Below are 24879 nucleotides of genomic sequence, written 5' to 3' on the forward strand. Positions count from 1 at the left end.
ATGTTCACTCAGAGCATCTGCACCAAAGGCAATTTCTTTGTGTGTCCTATCACGCTTGGCCAATAAAGAATTCTAATCTAATGTCTAAGAACCAAGAACAAGAATTGTTCAAAGCTCTGAAAGTTTTCTACAAGCTACCTTGTGGAGATTCGTACCCTCACCACCGTTCAGACCTTCCGCACAGCCCTCAAGATCTGGCTATCCCGTCAGGCCTGGGGATAAGACCCTAATCTCGCCCCACCCGAATGCTGAATGAATGTTGTGTTTTATTGTTTTATTTTATTATATTTCACATTTTCTTTTTGTGTTTTGTCTTGCACTCCCTTCCTACAAATTGTAAGCCGCCCTGAGTCCCCTCAGGGAAAAGGGCGGCCTATAAATGTCAAATAAATGAAATGAAATGAAAATGAAATACCTATTAGCTTGATCTAATAATGGGCAACCCAAATTGATGCTAGATAAGACTCAATGAAATTCACGGGGGTGGTGGTGTATTTGGGACTCTTCTGGGGACCTAGAGACTCCACACTTACAAGGCATTTAACTCCATCCTTGGGCTTAGCTTGATCATCTGTTATGTCTGAATGCAAAGACCAAGTGGCCATCAGTCAGAGAAGCTTTAACTGGGATTCCTGCAGGGAGGAGGGGTTGGGCTAGATGGTCTCAGGGACTCCTTCAATGTTTTAAATGAAAAATCTTGTGATTCTAATTCCAAATCCCTACCTACAGCAATTTATTTAAAAATGTATACATGGTTTTAAAATTGGCTGTTAATACCAAAAGGCATCTATTATGGTGCCCTTTCTTTGGAACATCATCCCCGAGTGATTGAATTGGCTACAATCCTTGTCCTTTTGTACCTCAAAAAGATTCAGAAAGTTCCTCATCATCTTTCTACCTATGTTTGATGGATCCTTGTTGGTGCAACTTACTTGCCATGGCTGCAGCCTCTCTTTGGCTCCCTTGCTTCTCCTCCTTGGTCTGGAGGAATAGGCAGCGTTCAAGGCCTGGGCCAGAGTCTGAATGACACCGATAATTCTGTCCCAGTCTCTCTTCAAGATACTGTACAAAGGGTGGGGATCTGGAATCCGGATCCTGTTCCTTTTCTCCTGGGTCTCCAGTGGGGCTTTCTGGGTGCATCTTCTGCGGCCTTTGACAGAAAAGACATTCTTTGAAAGAGAACAGTGGAAATATGGATCTTGAAATAGGTGTTTGAAAAGGAAACTGGGCTCAAAGGTATCATCCTGAGGCCTATTTTTCCTCTGAAAATCAAACATCCAAATACTATGGAGATATTTGTAAAGTCTGTGCTTTTTCTTTTTCATACTGCCCAAGGCTGAGAGGATCCAGACCTTCCCTTCAATGGGTCCTGGCAAACGCATAAGTGTTAAATGGAAAGGAAGGATTCTGTCCCAAATGGAAACATATTCTATAAAGTGAAGAAAAACATTGACTTGCCTCCACCTAGAGAGGGAATCCCCAAGGGCTGCTCTATGACCAGTTGTTGAGAACAATTGTGATATAACAACGCAAATTCCATTCCTGACAAGCAGAGGAGGGAAAGTCCTCATGAAATTCTCTCCCTTCTCTGTGTCTGAAGCAAAGAGGCCAATGAGGGTCCATCTGAAGTGGAGGAGCAGCTGGACAATTGCTGGGTACTGGAACCCTTCTTTGGGGAGCAACGGGTGGAAAAAAGGGAATTGACTTTTATCTTGCAGAGCCTCTGAAGGAATTCCATCACTGATCTGAAAAAGCAGTGAAGGTGTGTTATTTCTTTCATTTCTGATCCTCTGCAAATAAAAGTCTGTTCATTATAAGAAGCTTGATTAAATCTTCAATATTTAACCATTGTGTCCAGCTGCTGAAATCTTACTCGTCCTCCTTAGGTATTTCAGCATTTCTGCATGTCAACACTTGGCAATCTGGAAGGTCTGTTTGTAGCAGCTCATCCATTTCAATGTTCCAAACTTTCTGAGGATGGCTACAACTTTCTCCGCTTTGATATCCTGCATATATCCTTTGTGTAGAAATCTTTCCAGCCTTTTCTCTCCGTATGCAAGAGTCAGGGAGACCATACTTCTAATATAATTTGTCAGATGTGTGGTCAAAGTGGTCTTTAATTGAAATTTTGTTTATTCTAAATGACCAGATTTTTTTAGTTTCTCACAATTTCCATAGTTTTTGTATCTCTAATAAGGCCTAACTTTAGAGAGAGAGAAATATAAAGTCCCAATTCAGCTCTAGGGGCAGAAGCTGATGTCCTTTTATCCATCTCCAGGATACTACTAAGATGCTACGATTGGGTTTGTTCTAGATTAGAAAAGAAAATTATAGAATATAATTTTTTATTGGACAAGTGTGATTGGACACACAGAAGGAATTTGTCTCTGGTGAATGAATGAACAGAATAAACAAAGACTAGGGGGGAAAAAGTCAAAGATAAAAAAAGTTTCTTTCAAAATACAAATAACAAGAAAAAAGTCAAGGAAACAGTTGATCCATTAAAGAGGGAAGATGGAAAGTGTAGAGAAAGCAGAGTATAATCCAACCAGCAAAAACGTAACTGTACAAGACCAGCTAAAAATCAAAATTAAAATAAGCAAGAAAAGAGAACACCAGTTTGACCTTGATGAAGAGAAATCACTGCGACCTGATGGATTACATCCCAGAGTTCTGAAGGAGTTAGGGTTATCTCAAGGGTTATCTCGGAACCATTGTATCCTATTTTTAAAAAATCTTTCAGCACCAGGGAACTTCCAGAGGATTGGAAAAGGGCTGATGTGAGTCCCATCTTCCAAGAAAAGGTGCGGGGGGGACGGGGACAGACCCAAGAAACTACAGATCAATCAGCCTAACATCAATACCTGGGAAGATACTGGAGAAAAATGATCAAAAACAGATCTGTGAACATCTAGACAAATAATTATAACTAGTAGCCAGCATGTGTTTGTTTAAAAACAGATCATGCCAAACCAATCTTATTTCATTCTTTGACAAAGTGACTAAATTACACATAGTATATTTAGACTTCAGCAAGGCATTTGACAAAGTAGACCATAACTTACTTCCTGGTAAGCTAGAAAAATGTGGGATCCATAGCATCACCATCAGATGGATTTGTAACTGACTGACAAACCGTATTCGGCAAGTAGTCCTTAATGGTACTACATCTACATGGAAGGAAATAAATAGTGGGGTACCACAAGGTTCTGTCTTAGGCCCAGTACTCTTCAATGTCTTTATAAATGACTTACCCGTATTTTTCTGAGTATAAGACGCACAGGAGTATAAGACACAGCAAGATTTTGAAGAGGCAAATTTTTTAAAAAAGTTTTTGCCCTCTGCAACCCCCCCAAAAAACGTCCCATTTTTGCAAAAAATGAGCCCGTTTTTTGTAAATAAAAAAGGTATGCATAGCCTTTAGGAGGCTTCCAGAGTGCTCCTGGGGGCTGGGGAGGCAAAAAGAAGGAAAAAACGGCCCATTTTTCACTTATTTGTGCCCTCCCCAGCCCCCAGGAGCACTCTGGAAGCCTCCTAAAGGCTATGCACAGCCATTTTTGCAAAGGGGGGGTCTCAGGAGGCCAAAAATGCTGTATTCAGTGTATAAGACACACAGAATTTCACCCTCTTTTTTGAGGGAAAAAGGTGTGTCATATACTCCGAAAAATATGGTAGATGAGGGAATAGAAGGGGAACTCATCAAATTTGTAGATGACACTAAGCTGGCAGGAGTAGCCAACACCCCATAAGACAAGCTCGGGATCCAAAAAGAATTTAACAGACTTGAACAATCCAACAACATGAAATTCAATGCGGAGAAAAGAAAGTTTTTACCCATGGGCAGGAAAAACCAAAGGTACAAGTTCAGGTTAGGCTCAAAAACGGTAACTGTGAGAGTGAGTCTTGGTGGACGATCACTTAAACATGAGTCAGGAGTGTGTAGCAGCAGCCAAAAAAGCTAATGCAAACCTTGGTTGTATAAAGAGAGGCACAGGATCAAAATCACATGAGCTGATAAAGACTACTTTATTAAGCCTTAGTAAAGCCACACCTGGAATGCTGCATCACCATATCACAAAAAAGATGTTGAGACTTTGGAAAAAGTGCAGAGAAGAGCAACTTCATAAAACATATGAAGAACGGTTGCAAGTACTCGCCATGGCTAGTCTAGTGAAGAGAAGGACCAGGGGAGACATGATAGCATTGTTCCAATATTTGAGAAGCTATCATAGTGAGGAGGGGGGCGGGGGTCAAACTATTTCCCAAAGCACTTGAAGGCCAGACAAGGAAGAATGGATGGAAACTGATCAAGGGGGAATTCAACTTGGAAAGAAGGAGAAATTTCCTGACAGGGAGAACAATCAGTCAGTGGAAGAGGAGTTGCCTTCAGAAGTTGTGGGAGCTTCGTCCCTGGAGGCTTTCAAGAAGAGGCTGGGCTGCCCTCTGTCAGAAATGGTGTAGGGGCTCCTGCTTGGGCAGGGGGGTTGGACTAGATGACCTACAAGGTCCCTCCCAACTCTGTTATTCGGTTAATTGAGAAGCTGCCACAAGAAGGAGGGGGTCCATTTATTTTCCAAAGCACCAGAGAGCAGGACAAGAAATAATGGGTGGAAACTAATGAAGAAGAGAAGCAACCTGGAACTAAGGAGAAACTTCCTAACAGTGAGGACAATTAACCAGTGGAAGAGCTTGCCTTCAGAAGTTGTGGGTGCTTCATCACTGAACTGGTATAGGGTTTCCTGCTTGAGCAAGGGGCTGGACTAGAAGACCTCCAAAGTCCTTTCCAGCTCTATTCTGATTGATTGATGCATAAGCTCTCGGTGTACATACAAGCAACACGTGATAATCATCATCATAAAATACAGTCATCATAAACCATAGATACAACACTCAGTGATAGCCGTAGGATGCTAAAGCAACCAACGTGAATCATGAGATGCGACAACATTACAGTCATAAGAATCTAAGGAAACAGGTGAAACAGGACAGATGATCTATATAAGTAGCACAGCTCTTCCAGGTGGTTTGACATCTCAGGGCATAAGACAGTGTTGTGGGAATTAGTTGTTTAGCAGACTGATGGCATGGGGGGGGGGGGGAATTTGCCTTTGTGTCTGGTTTTTTGGCATGCAGTGCCTTGTAGCGTTGCCTTGAGAGGTGAAATTGAACCAGTTTATGTCCAGGATGCGAGGGGTCTGTAGATATTTTCTCATGCAGCACGCAGGTCCTCAATGGAAGGCAGGCTGGTTGCAGTGACTTCTTCTGCAGTCCAAATTGTCTGTCCGTGTCTGTCTTGCTTAATTGCAGTGCCAAACCAGACAGTTACAGAGGTGCAAATGACAGGTTTACTTCCACTAGTGATTTTATTTGAACTGCCAAATTTCAGTTTGATATTAGCCCTTGCGGAGAACCTTGGCAATAGATAGGACTTTAACAGAGAGACTAAGGAAGCTGGATAGCTACAGTTGTTGTTGTTTTATTTTAAGGAGCAAATTAACCTAAGTGAACTTCATTGATAAAGAGGGAACTAGCATCCGGTTCCAGAGAAAATTACCTCTAGGTAAGAAAGTGTTAATTCTCTCTATTGGCTAAAAAGGGAATATCCTTCTATAGCCATGATGCCATTTTCCAAAGATTATAACTTTTGACTTTGATTTATTAATAATCAGAGAATTATCGTGACGGTAGGAACCAATTCCTTTCAGCAAAGTATTCAATCCACCTTCAGACTATACTAATGATAAAATATAGTCAGCATAAAAATATGATTTAGCTCCATAGGCATCCTAACTTCAGGATCCTTCATTAGTCCTGGGAAGTCTAAAGGGCTGAATCTTGACTGAATAACAGTGGTTCATATGTATACGCTCTTTTCTTCCCACTTCGCAAGTGTGCAGCAGAAGCCCCCAAAGCAATGTGGACGGAGCCATGATGCCTATCTCTCCTTTGGTCTCTCCTTGCCCTACTGTCCATCCCAATCCTCAGCCATGACATTTACAATGGCCCTGGTGAAAAACAGCTCAAGTTCCATAGAGAAGATACAGTTGGATCTATTGCTCACCCATCACCATCCCCAGTCCGCCAGGTAAAGAAACACATACACACGAACCTGTGGGACTTTGTAGGTGCCTACTAATCTTGACATCTGGATGGAGATGTCCCTGTCGGCTCCATCAAGAAGAGCCAGGAGGTTCTCCCTCCTTCCACAGCCGTAGTTGGGGACATTGGCTTCTCCTGCGGAGAGAATGTCCAGCAAGGCATCTGAAGTGCCAAGTGTGCTCAAATAGTTGTCATGGAGGTTGTAGCCCAGTGTGAGATTGTGCAGGAGATATGGATTTTTGTTGATCAGTTCAAAGGCAAAAATATAGAGTAGCATTAAAAAAGGATGGAGAGAGAGTTTACTGTAAATAAAGGTTTCTGTTATTATCAGCATCATGAACAAAAAATACTTTTTCCCCAATTTAATCCCATTTCTTTTCACACCCTGACCAAGTTTTAAGCCAATGCTGATCCAAAAACAGAGGCAGATTACAGCCACCCATCACTGTGTAACTTTAATGAATGTTGAGGAGAAGGGATGGAGCTAGTCCTCCACCAGGCTTAAGAATCACAAATAGACCATTATTTGTAGGAGGACTTATCTGCCCACTAAACAGGATTCAAAACAATTCAAAGTAGAACCATCATAAAGGGAAGAGGATGTTTGATCAGCGACAAAAATATAGCAATTCTGAAAAAAGTCATCTGTTGCAATAAGGATCAGGAATTCTATATCAATGAGTGATTATAAAAATATGGAACTGGACCGAGAAGGGGAAGTACTTTAAACAAAAGTTAGTATTCAAGTGATGAACCCAAGTTTGGGTGGGGAAAGGAAAATAATCTGGAGTTGTTACGTTTTTTTATTCTGTCCCATCTTTGGATTTCAGTTACTTCTACAAAATAAGATAAAAGGGAGGACCATGGAAATCCAAAAGATTCAGGAAATGAAACAGGCGCTGTAAGTGGAATAAGAAGAAAAGAAGGAGAATGTTAGAACTGCCAATAGAAGGGATGCAACTTTACCACCCTGAATGACTTACAAGTCAAAGGGAAGAGAAGGAGCCACGTTGAAGGGCAATCTTGTACGCAATATTTTTGTTAAACTCATGATTATACTAATGAGATGGTCTCCTGGCCTGTAATGGCTCCATGGCTGTTTCCCATCTCTGGCTTCCAATGGCTCCAAACTCAGCGGGCATTTCTTTTGAAGCTTCCCAGAGACCGGCTGGGACATCAGCAGCAACAGAAGCAGAAGCAGGAGGTCCATAATTCTTGGAGCTGAATCAATCCCCTGACCGCTTCTAACCATGAACAAGAGTTGGAAGGATTCAGAGCACTCTCACAAGATGGAAATGACTGTGGCTTTCCTGATCCAGACCAAGACAAACTGAGCTTCACCTGGAAAGGAGAAAAAGGTACATTTAAGAGCACAGACCCTGCCCCTCCCCAAAACTTGTGTCACACACAGTGTGAACAACGGAGGCATTTATCCTTTTCTGATGCAAGATCTCTTCCATGTGGCTTCGGTCTGATGTTTACATCAAAGGCAGTTGAAGTAGCATAGCAAAGCCTCGGATGGTCATAATTATAACGAGAAGCAATTCGTCCCTTGGGGATCCTGAACTTCTCCTGGGCTCCGTGTGCAGAGGAGAGGCTGGAGAAAAGCATCTTAGCAAAAAGCCACAGATACACCCCGGGGGTTGTGTTCAGTTGTGGTTGTTGGTTTTTCCTGTCAAGGACACATCCAGAAAGTGAGGCTGGAGGAAGATAGTTCAACACCAGGGAACTGAATTCGGTTGTCCTTCAATATGGCCTCTTCTTTCCAAGTCTGCTGGGGAAGGTTCACCCAGAGTTATGGAATGAACTCTAGGTTCCAACTAGGTTCTAACTAGGTTAACTCTAGTTGCTGCCTGTCTTCTTCAGTACTTTTCAACGTGCCTCATGTTAAGAGTAGCACCAGCCTGTGATTTTCTTTTCTGTTAGATCTCTATATATCATTCCTAAATGGGAGCTAATTTTATAATTGTGCTTGGTTCCCCTTTGTTTTAGAACACTTTGAAATGAGAGATCGCTGGGGTGCAGGAAAGTGACCGCCTGTGCATTGCACTGTTGAGTAAATAAGGACACAGAGAAGTTAAAGAGTAGACAGAAGTTTTCTTTATTTCTTCCTTGAAACTCTCTCTGTTCCCCTTCTGTGTTTGCCTAAGACACTCTGATCCTTCCTAGTTTGACGTTTCTTAGTTCACTAAATAAAGAGCCTGCTACGAGGCTTGCAGTGAGATTGTGACGGTACCTAGAGTGTGGTGGGTGGTGTGATCTGATTTCTTGCCACACTCACGCAGACAATGATTTTTTTGGGGGGGGAGCTTCTTTGTCGATCCCGAAGGTGTCCTGGGCGTAGCCATATTTGATTTTAGCCTTTGTATTCTTTTTCTATTAGCTTTGAGGTTTCTGAGTAAATGGATTTAATAATACTCCAGGCTCCCCACTTTCTAACTGTGGAAAGTGGGGTTGTAAAGACGAAGGGGGAATGTTATGCTTAGGTGGATTTCCTTTCCCTGGGAAGAGAGAAGGTGCCTGCAGCTGGACGAAGGTGGAGTTTGGAGCCACTGGGCAGTTGAACTGAGAGTTGATTGGAAATTGTGATTCAGGGAGGAAGTTTCATATTATTGCTTTTATTGGGTGTAATTCCAGATCCTGGCCAGAGTCGGAATTATACCAAGTCCTTGTCAATTTAATGTGTTCCTAATAGACTTTGAAAGGAAGATGGATTTCTTGGACTTTGTTTTTTGGGACATATTACTTGGGGGCTGTGACCCGACAAATGCGCCCACGACAAAAGCGTGCTGACAAAACCACGGCGAGAACACCGCGACGTCATAAACATGCCCACAACAACGCACCGACAAAACTGCGCCCACAAAAGCACGATTTAAGTTAAGGGTTAGGGTTAGGGTTAGGGTTAGGGTTAGGGTTAGGGTTAGGGTTAGGGTTAGGGTTAGGGTTAGGGTTAGGGTTAGGGTTAGGGTTAGGGTTAGGGTTAGGGTTAGGGTTAGGGTTAGGGTTAGGGTTAGGGTTAGGTTCAGGGTTAGGTTTAGGGTTAGGATTAGGGTTAGGGTTATTAGGTTGTTATTAGTTGTTTGTTGAAGGAATTCTTTTGTCGGTGCACTGTTGTTGACGCGCTTCTGCGCGCATTTGTCGGCGCGATTTCGACCTCGCAGTTTTCTCGCCGCGGTTTCATCGGCACACTTTTGTCGAGCGTGCATTTGTCGGTGAACCCTTGGGGGCTGGACATTATTCCAGCTTTACTAAAAGAAAAGTTTCACTCCGATTCCTCATCCTGGATCACTATCCAGGGTCCTGAGCTTACCTGGCCTATTTTAGCAGGGCAGCAGAAGAGACTCAGGGAGGATGGAGAAGACACAGAAGCCCAAGGAAGGTACCCGAGGATGTAAACTTTGTGGAGGAGCTTGCAAGAGGCTGCCGACTACCCACCCCCCCAGGGACCCTGCAAGTAACGGTGGTGGTAGAGGACATCACACTCCAGGTGGATGTCTGTCCCAGGACCCAAGCCGACTGGGAAGCCACAGGGGCAGTGGTGGGTTTCAAAAATTATTCGAACCTACTCTGTGGGCGTGGCCTCCTTTGTGGGAGTGGCTTGCCGCCCATGTGACCGGATGGGAGTGGCTTGCCGCCCATGTGACCAGATATGAAGATGCTGATGACACTTGTCAGAACCACCTTAAATTACCTCACACACAGCACTGGCATTCATAAGAATATGATGTAAACTTTTTTTTTAAAGGCATCTTTGGTTTGCGTTAAAACAACTTCAACACACGCAATGTTCTGATTGCACCACAAACGCAGTAGTCATCCTTACCTTTCACAGAGGCACTGAGTTTTATAAATATGAGCATGATAGTGTAGAATAATCATATCCAAGGACAAGTGGTGGGTTTCAAAAAACTTTCAAAAACCTCTTCTGTAGGTGTGGCCTGCTTTCCGGGTCCACTTGTGGAACCTCTTCTAACCGGTTCGGTAGATTTGACGAACCGGTTCTACTGAATAGGTGCAAACTGGTAGGAACCCACCTCTGCACAGGGGGGACCCAGCTGATGGAGAAGGACCTGCTGGGACAAGCTCCCCCTCAATCCACCATCTCCCCTTCCTCTTCTATCCTGGATCCTCTCACCCATTCCTTTCTTAGAACTGACTGGAGTCACTTAATGTCCTTTGAGATTTCCTATTTTGTTGGGTGGGAGGCAGACAGGGCAGCTGGGAAGGAGAGAGTCTGTCCGGTCCAGAATTGGAGGAAGGATCAGATTCCAAAGTCTTTTTGGCCCAGAGGTGGAAAAATCTCTTTCACTGAAAGTCTCTGACTGATTGGGGGAAGGAATGAAGATTGAACGGCTAAGGGTAGGAGGGCTATTCTTTGTGTGGGGAGGTCTGTGGCCTATGCAGATTTCTCCATTCACTAAAGTAGACCCCAACATCCTCTGTGGCCCTTTAGAACTTTGTCCCCCCAGAACTCACTCCTCTCCGTGGTTTCCCAGGCATTTGGGAGGGGGCCACCATCAGGGTCCCCAGGCAGCCCGGCTGGGCTCCCCCAGTTGAGGTGCCCTGGAAACAGGCAGGAGGTCCTCAGTCCAGACTGGTATGGAAGCCCCGAATTTGCCTTTGACCTTCTAGGAGCCTCTGGATGGAGCTAGGCGCTGGGTCCTCTGGAAAGTGGCCACCCTTTGGGTCTCTTGGTTGTCGTCCTTAAGTGGATCTTGGCAGTTTAGAGGAGATTGGGGGTTATCTTGCTTGAGATGGATGCTTTGTAGGCTGTGTGTTTAATCCTCTTGAATGAATAATAAAGCTTCAAATCTCTTTATTTCCTGGTCTGGTTATTGTGTGGGAGTCCCTGAGGACACACAGCCTGGACTCTTGGTCCCTGCCCTGACCCTTGGCCATCCAACCCAGCCTCCTGTCCATTTCTTGGCCATCCAGCCCGGGAAGGGCCAGGACCAGGCTGGCCATTGTGCCTGGGGGTCCTGGAGGAGGAAGGAGCCTTGCGAGGCTTCCCCTGAATGAGACCCCTGGTTGTCTTCACCTGCTGATCCTCATCCCATATTGCCTTTAATTGATCTTTCAGGGGTGCTTTTAATACGGTTGTCTGTTTGTGCAAATATTTCTATTTTTAATGAGTTTTCTTGGTTTTAATTGTTGTGGGAGGGAACTCTTTATAAAACCTATGAAATAAATGTGGTGTAGTACACAAAACACACAAATTCCATCTCACACACAGAGTGGGATCTTATTTGGGAAGAGTCCTGATTGGCCCAGAAAGTGAAGAGTTCTCTCCAAGGTCTTCACTGCTCAGAAGGAGAGGAGATCCAGCATCTGACAGGGCAGGAGGTCCTCCATCTACGACCATGGGTGAGCAACCGCTCTAAGTTATGACAGCACTGAACAAAGGGTGCTTGCAAGTGGTCCTTGGAGTTCTGGCCCCCTTCACCACCACCCCATTCAGCCACATAATGGCTCTCTGGATGCCTCACCATCAGTTCCCAGTTACGACCAGTTGCATTCCAGTCCCACGATCCCCATTTGCAGTCTTCTCCTTTGGTTTCCCCAGAGACTCCAGGGGCAAACTGGCATGGAAAGTATAAGGGGGGGGGTGTTCCTTGACTGCCCCCCCTTCCCCAGCCCCCTCTCCCCTCCTTGTCCCTCCCCATGTCCTCTCCTCTCCTCCCCCACTTTGCTACCTGCAGGCCTGAGACTTCCTGCTGGCTTCCCCAGTGACCTTGGACAAGTTGCCTCATCTAATGACTGTGGGATTCAATTAATGACAGCCACCGTGGCTGCAGGGATTGCCATTGCTAAGGGATGTGGTTGAGCTTTATGTCCACATCACCTAGCTATGGGAATTCTGCTTCAAATTGCTGCCGTTAAGTCAAGGACTTTAAAGACCATCAAAAGCATTAATGGACAAATTTGGAAGGTTTCGACATTGTGTCCAATTTCCAGGCTGCCCTTCAGAAGCAGAGCTGGCAACAAGGAACTGAAAGGCAGGAAGTCCTTGCCTTATGACCACAGCCGAGCCCCAAATTTCCATTACTAAGCCAGACAGTTGTTCAGTGAGTTTAGCCCAATTTTATGACCTTTCTTGCCAGAGTCGTTAAGTGAATCATGAAAGCTCTTAGGCTAGTAAAAGGGTGGTTAAGTGAAGCAGGCTTCCCCCTTAGTTTTGCTTGTCAGAAAGTCACTGAAGGGGATTGAGTAACTGTGACCTCTGTGTTCAAAGCATCAGGCCTGTTTCCAATCCAGAAGCCCACTTTGTTCTTCTGATGGGAAAGGAAGGCTGGCCAGATGGGGGAATGGAAGGGACTTGGGTTGAATGGGGGCTGTTGGCAGACGGCCACTCAGGGATTGGGGCACCCCACACCACTGCACCACTGCAAATGGGCCCCAGTTTCCAACGGGGACACAATCTTTAGCAGTGCCCAGACTTTGCTGCAAGGGCAGAAGAAGAGAAAGGGAAGAAGGAGAGTAGAATAAAAGAAGGTGGAAAACAAGGGCAGGAGCTGCTGTGAGGACAACAGGGAGTCCCCGACTTACAATGATTTGTTTGGTGACTGAAGTTACGATGGCACTGAGAACAGTGACAGACCAGGTTTCACACTTACGACCGTTGGTCGCCTGATCCACATTCAGGCACTTGGGAACTGGTGTGTATTCATGACACTCGCAGTACCTGGAGGTCATTGGGAATACCATGACCTGCTTAACGACCACATGATTTACTTAACAACTGCACTCATTTGCTTAATGAAAAAGGCAAAAGAGGCTGTAAAATGGGACAGAACTTGGTTAACAACCGCCTTGCTTAGCAACAGAAATTGTGGGCATATGTTTATTGTCTGATAGTCCATTGCAATTTATCTTTTATCTTCAGAGACGTTCAGGATCTCGTAACCAGAAGTTCCCCTTCCTTTTATTTGCTTCCAAGAAGCCTGAAGCAAAGTCCCTGGTATGGCTTATTTCTGGGGCTTTTGGGGCTGGAAGCAGCTTGAGATGACTGAGGGGAACCCACCAGGTCAGGCCTTCAAGGGTTGAACTGCTGGGCTACCCACCTTCGAGAGAGAGGGGGGAGAGAGGGAGGGAGGGGGAGAGGGAGGGAGGGGGAGAGAGAGGGAGAGAGGGAGAGAGGGAGAGAGGGAGAGGGAGGGAGAGAGGGAGGGAGAGAGGGAGAGGGGGAGGGAGGGAGAGGGAGAGAGGGAGGGAGAGGGAGGGAGGAAAGCAAATGATATATAGAATAACCCATTCCCCATCCCTTGGCATCCCAGTTACAGTCCAATCATAATTCTCCCAAGTGTCAGGTGTGAGATAACTTCGAAAGGCATCATCCAGATGGAATGTCGGTGCCGTTGGCCTTGGCGGGAAACCTCCTCCACATGCGCAGTAAGACAGGCAGCAGAAACTTCAGAATCTTCCTCCAGCACAATTAGTAATCCCCTCCCAAATAACATGCCCCCCCTTCCTGTTTCAATGGCAGCCGAAGCAGCAGCAAAGCTGATGAGAAAGGAGGAGGGTTGGGGTCAGGTTGGCATCTGGTCCCGTAAAAAAAACCCCGCCAACCCATACAATATGGTGAAAAAAACAAATAAGAATTCCATATCGCATCGGTCGTCGCACGGGTTAACAAGGGCCGCGGCGGATGTTGGGGTCCCTGGACATCCGTCGACAAGTGGGCTACAAGTGGACCAGCCAACAAAATGACAAAAATATAGTGCAGATGAAAACCGTGCCATAATGGCCTGTTACTACAACTCAGAGCTAGAAAAAAGAGGCTATTTAAAGCGAATGTATGAATTATGGAAACAACAATATCCAGATTCAAATGTTAGTGAATAACGACTAGCAGATCAAAGGCGATTTATTATACGGAATAAAGTGTTTAGTAAAGTTGAACATGAGAAAATTCAGGCAAATTGCAAAACCCAAAAAACAATATCACAAGCGGAAATAACTGATATTCAAGACACAACTAAAGACATTATAGTAGAACTCCCAGAAGAAGCTCTCGGGGAGGAAATAACATCACCACCACTAGAACCAGTTATCACTGAACCAACTGATGAACTAACTCAAAAACAAAAAGAATTGAAGGATAAGATCATGGAGCATTTTCTGCTTAATGAGGAAAGGCAACGTTTACCATCACTAAAAACTGTGCCTAAGAAAATTTTGGCCCCTATCATGAAAATGGTTAATGCAGTGTTTTCAACAATTGAACCGGGATCCATCTTGGAAACAAACCAGTTAATGTACAGCGCAACTGTAATAGTCACTAATAAACTAGGCATTAAAATTAAAGTACCTAGTCACACAACAGAAAAAGCATCAAAGCTAAAGTGGAAAATCCGTTTAGAACAAAAAATCAAAAAATTAAGGGCAGATGCTAGTAACTTAAAGAACATGCATGAGCAACGGCTTAAAAACAACAAAATCATAGATCCGCTAATCAGAAGATATAGATTGGATACAAGAAACATCAATGAAGCTGTAGAGATTGTAAAACAGCAGATAACAGCAACAGCTAGAAAAATTGAAAGATATGAGGCACGAATCATCCAATATAAACAAAATCAGCAATTTCGATCAGACCAACGGCGTTTTTATCAAAGTCTTAATGTGAATGGTGACACCAAAAGTGAAAAACCAGAAAAACAGGCCACAGTTGAATTCTGGAAAGAATTGTGGGAAAATGCAAAGGACTACAACAAGGAAGCAAAGTGGATACATGACTTTGAGAAAAGCATTGGCAACAAACAAATGCAAGTATTAGCAATAACAACTGAGATGGTCAAAAATCGAGTTAAAAAGGTAAAGAATTGGACATCACCTGGAAAGGACCAATTACATGGTTTCTGGCTCAAATATCTGACCAGTTTACATGCAATATTGGCCAGGCAACTGAATGAAATTTTACAAAAGGGCCAAATTGATGAATGGTTGACAACTGGAAAAATATACTTGATTCAGAAAGATGCAACTAAAGGAACAACACCTGAAAACTACAGACCAATAACATGCTTGCAAACAACCTTCAAATTACTCACAGGCATTATTGCAGATAACATGATGGATTATTTGGAAACAAACAACATCTTGCCAGTAAGCAAAAAGGCAACAAAAGAAGGAGCAGGGGCACAAAAGATCAGCTCCTAATTCATAAAATGATATTAGAAAATTGTAAGAACAGAAAAACGAACTTGAATATGGTCTGGATTGATTACAAAAAGGCATTTGACTCACTGCCACATAGTTGGATCATAAAATGCTTAGAAACAACTGGCATTAGCAAAAAATATTACATCCTTTACTGAAAAGGCAATGAAACAATGGAGAACTGAGTTGGCAGTAGGGAATGAGATCTACGGAATGGTTAATATCAAGCGAGGAATTTTCCAGGGTGATTCACTTTCACCTCTTCTCTTCATCATCGCAATGATCCCACTATCAGTAATCCTAAAAAAAAAATGAAATTAGGCTACCTAACAGCCAAAGAAGCTGAAAAAATTTCGCATTTACTCTATATGGATGATTTGAAACTCTATGGAAAGTCAGAAATAGAAACCCAATCATTGACAAACACAGTCCGAGTATTCAGCACCGATATTTCAATGCAGTTTGGCATGGAAAAATGTGCCACTGTATCCATAAAAAGGGGCAAAATCACTGCATGTGAGGGAATTGAAATGCCCAATGGCCAATTAATTAAATGCAAAGAAAATGAAGCCTACAAATACTTAGGCATTCTGCAGTTGGATAACATCAAGCATGGAGAAGTAAAAACTATTGTCAGGTGAGAGTACACCAACAGAGTTAGGAAAATTTTGAAATCTAAATTGAATGGTGGAAATACAATCAAGGCCATAAATACCTGGGCAATACCAGTTATAAGATACACAGCTGGTATAGTTAACTGGACACAAGCTGATTTGGACCTTTTGGACCGAAAAACCAGGAAACGAATGACAATGCACTACAGTTTACATCCACGTGGTGATACTGATAGACTATATCTGCCCCGAAAATTAGGTGGCAGAGGATTATTACAAGTGAAGCAAACAGTTGAAGAAGAAAAACATGCACTGGCTGATTATTTAAAAGAAAGTCAAGAACATCTATTAATTGAAGTAAAGAACAAAAAACTACTGAAGGCCCAACAGACGAAACAAGAATATAGAAAACATGTGATAAAATCAAGAATGGAGAGTTGGCAGAACAAAGCACTGCATGGCCAATTTCTGGGAAAAATAAAAGATAAAGTGGACAGTGAACAAACTTGGTTATGGTTAACAACAGGTACATTAAAGAAAGAAACAGAGTCACTAATCCTGGCTGCGCAAGAACAAGCTATCCGCACAAATGCCATTAAGGCCAAAATCGAACTATCCTCTGATGATGCCAAATGCAGACTTTGCAAAGAAGCTGATGAAACTGTTGATCACATGCTCAGCTGCTGTAAAAAAATCACGCAGACTGATTATAAATTGCGGCACAATTCAGTAGCACAAATGATCCATTGGAATTTGTGCAAAAATTATAATATCAAAACAGCAAAAAACTGGTGGGAACATCAGCCTGAAAAAGTCACCGAAAATCAGATGGTCAAGATCTTGTGGGATTTCCGTATACAAACTGACAAAATACTGGTGCATAATACACCAGACATCACACTGGTTGAGAAAAATAAGGTCACAACCATAGACATCGCAATACCAGGTGATAGCAGGGTCGCCGAGAAGGAACATGAAAAAATTGCAAGATACCAGGACTTAAAAATCGAAATTCAACGACTATGGCACAAACCAGCAGTGATAATTCCAGTGGTAATTGACACACTGGGTGCTATACCAAAAGCACTGGAATTACATTTAAAACAGTTAAAAATTGACAAAATCACCATCAGTCAAATGTAAAAAGCCGCACTGCTTGGAACTGCACGCATATTATGAAAATACGTTACGACGTCCTAGGGCCCTGGGTGGGGCCCGACTAGTAACCAATGCCAAATCCAGCGAAACAACTGGCCACTGTGATACAATTGTATAATAATAATAATAATTTTTGTTACTTAAACAACACATGCCCACACCAGGACAAAAAAAAAACAAACAAGGCAGGGGAAAAAAAAGGAAAAACAAAAGAAAAACCAAGACCAAAAAAAAAAAAAGAAAGAAAAACAAAACAAAACACAGGTATATATTATAAAAAAAGTATATCAGCTGGTTACAACATGTTTTGGTGCATCTCTTCCATTAATTCATATTAATTCAAATATCTTAACTCAAATGTTTACCATATTAATATCATTATACCTCCACTTTTAGTTGACTACAGTTATTTAAACATCCTTCATCCTTAACTATGCCAAAGAATTAATCCATAACACATGCTGACATTTCATTTACTTGTTTGTAAAATCCTCTGTTAACATCAAATCCTCATATCCTATTTTAGCTGAACATCCATATTTAATACCAAAAATTCCATCTTCCATGCAGTATAGTTTATTATCATTCTCCCTTCTTTATGTAGTTATATCATATATCATAACATTTCCCCATATTAATTAACATTTAACTGTATATATTTTATTTTATTTTTTAATAGTGATAATTATTGTGATTAATAACCTTTGTATATAGTCCAAAAATATTTCCAACCTTCCTTTCTCATATCCAATTATTATTTATCATATCAACTCCACATTATATACATTACTATCAATATCAATTATTATTCAGCTATATCTATTACAAATAAGAGTAATTAGATTTAGCTAATTTTCAATTGTATTCTTCAAGCTATCAGCCTATGTCTCTCCAATAACAAAACTTCCTTAGTCCTATTGCCATTCTTAAAACAAGTTCCCCAAACGTTTTTATAAGCAAGTCCAAACAGGAATATCTTCGCACCTTTTGGCTTAGGATGCCTCTGATGTAATAACGTTGTCCTTGGCTTGTTCCACTCAATTTGTCTTTGATTTTCAAGGGTGGTATCAAAAATTCTGCAAATAATGTTTCATAAAGTATAGATTCTTTAATGCTTCTCATTCCTCCTGCGCTCTGTCTTTTGAAATAAATCTTCTGTATGGCTGCCCTCCTTTCAAGCATTGCATCTCTTTCTCTTTCTCCCTCCGAAATAGACCAGACACCCGACATGTCAGCAAGTTGAGAGACTTCCTTTCTGACATTCTTCATTTGGATTTCAGGAGCATTCAAACATTCAACGTTCTCACTTTTTTCTTCATATTTTAATGTTAAAAACAACAAATAGTCCAGTTTTTTTTCAGATTTTTCATATGTGTCAAACAGCTTTTGAAAAGCGGAAAAGATCATTTGAAACGAATCACTTGAAGCAAGTATAGACGCCATGTTGTGACGCAGAAGATATTTGCAAGTAAGGACACGCTGGGAGCTATGCAATCTTATCTGATCTTAGACCAACACAGCCAAGCAGTAAAAGTGTCAAGTTATAAGAAGCCAAATTATAGTAAATTGGTTTACAGCCCACTTAAGGAGAGTCAAAGGGAATGTTGAAGTAAAGTAAACTTTCCTTTATCCACTTAAACAGCATTCAAAACATTTAAGAAATAGGGTAACCACCGGCCATAAACCCATTAAAAAAAACCAATTCGCCGCTAGATTCTTCTGTTCTTTGGTTTCAATTAGCTTGAATTTTAATGCGGACCGTATCTCTTTGAGTAATAAAATCAGCTTACCAGTTGAAAACACTTCCACCATTCTTAGGGGCAACCTGCAGTTTCGGTTAGCTTCAGCTAATCCAGAAGGAGTTGGCAATGGAGGCTAAATTCCAAGCCCCCAGGGACCTTGCGAACGTCTCTGGGGTCACTGGATCTCCCCCAACCTTTCACTGTCTTCTCCGGGACAGCTTGGGTTCAAAAATGAACCGTCCAATTCCTTCGGAATAGAGGAATTTCAGGAGTAGCCTGAAAATCCGTCTTCTCACTGCTAAGCCCCGCCTTCTTCTTCACAGCCTCCATGTTTCCAGTGTCTTTTTCCTCGCTTGCAACTGAACCCAGATGGACGTTTCTCCCAACAGCAGGAAAAGAGGACCTGATATTAGTGGATCTTTATTCAGACTTCTGGGAAATTGAGCTTCTCCCTGACTTGTCTGCTGGAATTACTGTTGCAGAAAATGACAGGCTTTAGACTTCTCAGGATACAGGAAAAGTTTATTTGGCAGCCAGGTTCAGAAAGCTAGAAAAATGGCTAGCATTAAAAGTTCTGAACGCCCTTCATTATCGAAGCACGCTTTCTTATACATTCTCAAAGGCAGCATAACACGGAAACACTTAACTCATTTCTTATTGGTTATTTTTGGGGGAAAGCCTTATAAGTAGATGAGGGTCTTACTTCTCCTTTTGTTGCAGGTATGGTCTATGTGTCATTAACGAATTTTATCTGAACCTTGTGGTTTGGACTTTTGACATAGAGACGTTGGCTAGAACATCTGGTGGTTAGAGGCTGATGACATTTCCTTTAAGCAAGCTTCTAACTATCCTTTTTATGCCACGTCTTCATTCTTATATTTTTAATCCATATTTTATTCTACTTTACTACCATTAGGACGGGGGGGGGGGTCAAACTCAAGGCCTGCGGGCCAGATCCAGCCCATGGGTGCTTAGATCTTGCCTGGGGGGAGGGGGCTGGAAATAGCAAAGGACCAGCGAAAACAGAGCTTGGTGGGGAGGAGTATGTGGCCCCATATGCCCCATTTTCTCTTGCAGGGGGCAGAGACTTAACCTGTAGGATGTGTTGGTGCTGGCTCTCATCTGAAAGTTCACAATGTTGTTTGGTTAACCTGAAAAGGGGAAGATGTTACAGGTGTTATGTCTACCTTCCATGCAGCTCTATCATTCCTCTCTATTGCAGTTGTTTCCTGTATCACATTCATCTCTAGGGATGCATTTCCTGTTCTTCTTGTAGTTTTCCCTCTCCAATAAGAAGGCTTCTGCACAGGGATGGCTTGTAGTGTGTTTACTTACTCCATGTGAAACAGAGCTGGAAGGTCCAGGGCAGAAACTGAGATAGAAAACCCTGCAAGGAGAAGCTCAAAAGCTTCTTAGCAATCAGTCGAAAAACCGAAGTCTCATTCATCTGGGAAGGAAGTTTAGGAGAGATGGGAACGCCGGTTTCAGGGCTGCTTATGCCCCCCATTTTGCTCCTTCAACTTCATTCAATGCACGAAAAGTCCCCATTTCTGAACCTTCCCTCTCTAGAGGTGCCAAAGGGATTGAGGAAGAACATTGATGGGTTTCCTGCACAAACATACAAACACACACACACACGACTTTGGTAGTGCTGACTTCTATGTAGACCAGTATTTCTCTCTCTTGGCATCTTTAAGATGGGTGAACTTCAATTCCCAGAATTCCCCACTCCTTAATCTGATCTGGCTGTGAAATTCTGGGAGTTGAAGTCCAGCCATCTTGAAGTTGCCAAGGTTCAGCCAGGGAGTGAACTGAGGCGAGTTAAAGGTGCTTAAAACAAGCGACGTAACACGAAGTCATTCTCTGAGCACGATGCACATGATGGGGCCACAGTGCAAAAAGTGGGATTCCTTTGTGTGAGGATGATGCACAAAGAAAAATCTAATAACAACAATAAAGGTAAAACAAAATACCTGACTTTTCTGAGATTATTTTTTCAGAAATATAATTTAATCTATTTAATTTAACATGTTTCAAGGAACCTAAATTGGGGTTGGGATGATATGTACAAAGCTTTCTTCAGAAGGAAGATTTCGTGTGTCTATTTCCCTTTCCTAAAATATATCTCAGTGTATTGAGAAGTCATAATTGGCCTTTCACTGATTTAATAAGAACGACAGGGAAAGTGGAGCCGACACAATGAAATAGGAAGCCATCTGTTGATCCAAGCATTCAGGAGGTTGCAGGTTTCCACAAGCTGCAAAATGGGAGAAGCAGTTTCTGCTTTTGGCCTCATCTTTCATGATTGCCTCGGAGATGCTTTGATGGGAAGGGATCCAGGCAGCCCTGATCTTTGGGGGTGGGGGTGGGGAGTCTAAAATCTGAAATTACTCTTAGCCACTTTTTGCCCGAAGCCAAGTTCTCCAGCAGGAAAAGTTTCCATTCGGGGCCTTCGGGGTTAGTGGGAGGAGAAGCTGCCCCCTACTCCCTGGGTCTCTGCCCAGAGTCTCCTCTGGAGGATTTGGCCAAGGAGAGAGCTGAAACTTTTATCATAATTCTCCAGCTAGTTTTTGCACTCAAAGTTTGTTGGCCGTTTCTCTGGAGAGAAACGAAAGGGAAATAATCCCCACGTGGTTCATAATGATAGGGGTAGAGATGGATTTAAATAAGTCATGAAGAATTGAGATGTTTGGCATCTCAGTCCTTGAAATTGGCCCCAGAGGGAATACACAGGGCCTGCGGCTGAAGAAAAATAAATCTGACATTTGTTGGCATAGTAGTTAAAGAGAAAATCCCAGGGGTTGATTAATGCCCAAGTACGTCACAGATCTGAAATAGCTCTCTGTTATTTCAGGGAGCAGAATAAACTTACTTTACTTTGAAAGTTAATGCTCAGGGGCATTGTCACAAAAACAGCTGATACAATAGTGTGGCCATCTCCAAGAACACAATCAGGCTCAGTCAAAACTTGTCATCAGAACTTTGTGTAGTTAAACAAAAACCACAAATATGCAGAGGGAGGGAGAATGTTCTTTGTCTTTGGGAGGAAGTTCTTGTTTACAGGATGACTTTTAGCTCTGCAAAGGAACTGTAGCAGGTGTTTCCCCTATAATTTTGGAAGCCCTGGGGATTTCTTCCTCCCTCTTTTCTTTCCAAGAAGTTTTCTGTCACCTTGGAAACAGCCTCCTGAATGAGAAATACAATGCAAAGTTCTATTGCTTCCTTCAATAATAACTGGTTTGGCCTGAGATGTGCCTCTGCACAACTGTGGCCTTCCTAACCTCCTGCTCCTTTCCCACTTGAGAGCCTTATTTCAAAATGTGACAAATCAGTCCAGCAAGATTCATTTGAGTCCATTTCCAGACACACACTTAAAAAGTCCTTATTTTAATCCATCTTGACTCAGGCAGCCTCATGAACCCACCCAAAATTGGTTTGTCTATTTATCGACACCCAAACACTTTTTATTTGAAAGATTGCCTTTTTAGGTTCCACCACAATACCACGAAGCCCTTATCCACGGAGACATAAGCGTGAGTGCTAATCCGCGCTGTCCGAATCGCTAAAGCAAATGCGACCTTACCGCGCTGACATAAGGCCGGAGGGCAAATCCGCGCCTTCCGAAGCACTCAGCACCCTAAACCTAACCCTAAACCTAACTCTAAACCTAATCCTAACCCTTACCTTAATTTAAATCGGCTTTCTGCCGCCGCACTGTTTTAAAGCGCCCTTCTGTTGCCGTGCTGTTGTCATGGCGGTGATGACGTTGCGGCTTTAGCAACGCGGTTTTATCACCGCTATTTTGACGAACGCGGTTTTGTCATGCCACGCCTTTTTAATAGTTGAACATCTAGTACCTAAATCAAGAAAATCATCATTTTTGTTTATTCTATTTAGATTCTGCTAGATTCCAGAATGACTCTATATGACAATATAACACACAAAACCCACATGCAATTCCAATCAGAAGAGGAAGAATAAAATAAGAAGAAGCTAAAAAGAAGTAGATGATGAATCCATTAACAGCGAATATGTTAAATGTAGCATGATTCACTGGATTGGTTATAATTTTGGTCATAATATTGGAGCAATGGGAAAAATACGTGGTATACATTAAAATTTATACTGAACTACAACCCAAGAGAGAAATTTTATAAAATGATTTCTTGTTGATATTTGACACCTGGTAAATTTTCAAAGGTGCATAAGATTGTTTTTAATAAGCAATTCTGTTGACCAGTTTCTGAATTCATGTTTGGACTGAATCAGAATAACAAAGCAACAGAGTTGGAAGGGACCTTGGAGGTCCTCTAGTCCAGTGGTTCCCAAACTTGGCAACTTTTAAGACTTGTGGACTTCAACTCCCAGAATTCTCCAGCCAGCTCAACTCTGCTGGCTGGAGAATTCTGGGAGTTGAAGTCCACAAGTCTTAAAGTTGCCAAGTTTGGGAACCACTGCTCTAGTCCAACCTGCTTCTCAAGCTGGAGATTTCAGACAAACACTTCTCCAACCTCTTCTTGAAACATCCATCAATAGAGCAGCCACATCTTCCAGGATGCAAACTCTTCCACTGGTTAATAGTTTTTCACCTGTCAGAAAATTTCTCCTGAAATTGGATCTCACTTTGCTGAACTTCCATCTGTTGCTCCCTTTTCCTGCCTTCAAAGGGCTTCGGAGGATGAATCAAGCCTCTCTTCTCCAAATATTGGAAGGTATCTTCCCATCCCCTGCAGTCCTCTTCCAACTCTGTTAATCTGTTAATGGATCTTCTACTCCTTACACCAGACACGCCCAGACCCTTAATTAAGCGCCCCCCCTCCCTGCATGCCAGAAACTGGTCCTCAAAAACCAGCAAGCCCCACCCACAGGAGGCAGGCAGCCCACGAAACCCCCTCCTCCTCCCCCTCCTCCCTGGTCCAGGGAAAAACCTTTCTCCACGGAAGCGGCCCCTGGAGGGGAGGGGATGCTTTAATCCAGTGGTCCCCAACCCCCGGTCCGCGGACCGGTGCCGGGCCGTGGAGTACCTGGCACCGGGCCGCGCAGCCACCGGGGGCCATATTTGCAACTTTGTAGTCCTCATGAACGCGCCCTTTCTCTGCCCCCCCCCCGCCGCCCCAGATGTGCGGGGCTGGGGGGGGCGAGGGGAGGCCCGATCTCCCCCCCGCCCTCTTGCTCTGCTCGCCCCGGGAGGGAGGGGGCGGCGGCGGCGGCCTCGGCCCGAACTTGGGATGCTGCTGGCGGAGGCTGCCTGGGAGGCGAAACTTTGTCCGCGGACTTGCCCGGCCCGCCTGCCCCGTGGAATGATGAGGGGGGGCAGGAGGGGGGGCGGCACTGCATTTTCCTCCCAAGGAGAAACTAAGGTTGCGGGGGGGAGGGGCGCAGCACGGCCGTTTCGGGGGAACTTGGGGAGCTTCGCCGTTCCGAGAGGCGCTTCGCGCGCAGCCCCACCCAGGTGGGAGATGTTTTCCTCCGCCGAGGCGGGGAGGGGGGGCTTTACGTAAGACTCGCGGTGCAGCTCTGCCCCCCCTCCTGGAGTGTCACCTGCCTCCCGCCCCTCCCCCCCGCCGCTCCGCCGAAGCGCTTTTTGCGTCAGGCCAGCGGGGCTCTCGGGGGCCCTTCGGCCGCAGCCCGCCTTCTCCTCCTCTTCCCTTCATGGAGCGCGGCGCGGAGGCCCACCCCCTCGGAAGCAGCCGGCCTCCGCCGCGCCAGCCGCCCGCCCGCCCGAAGTAGGACACGGCACCATCTTTTTCCCCCGCCGAACTGCAGCGAGGAAAAAGGGCTGCCCGAGCGAGCGGATCGCGGGGTCGGTTCCCCCTCCCTTCCCCCGGCGGCCGAGGAGGAGGAGGCGGGGCGGGCTGTCGGCCTTGGCGTGAAGGAAGCCCCCCCCCGCCCTGCGGAACGCGCGCCCAGGATGGCCGCCTTCCCACCCGCCGGTCCGGAAGGCCGAGGGAGGCTCGTCTGACTGGTCCGCGGTGATAAAAAGGTTGGGGACCACTGCTTTAATCGACCATCATCTGGTTTAGCCCCCAGACCCCTCACCCTCTTTCTTGCTCTTCTCTGCCCAGTAAGGGACTGAGGCCGAGGGATTTTGGGTTGGGGAAGTT

At 44.0% G+C, this 24879-nt stretch overlaps 1 protein-coding gene across 1 annotated transcript in view; it reads right to left on the minus strand.

Annotated features, from left to right (window-relative positions):
- LOC148042234 (uncharacterized) overlaps positions 1 to 24879 on the minus strand; it is an 845903-nt gene that overhangs the window by 169228 nt on the left and 651796 nt on the right. The window lies entirely within an intron of this gene.

Source organism: Thamnophis sirtalis, unplaced genomic scaffold (assembly GCF_051295495.1).
Source record: "Thamnophis sirtalis isolate CommonGarterSnake01/CBP01778 unplaced genomic scaffold, rThaSir2_p1.2 scaffold_20, whole genome shotgun sequence".
Taxonomy (NCBI): domain Eukaryota; kingdom Metazoa; phylum Chordata; class Lepidosauria; order Squamata; family Natricidae; genus Thamnophis; species Thamnophis sirtalis.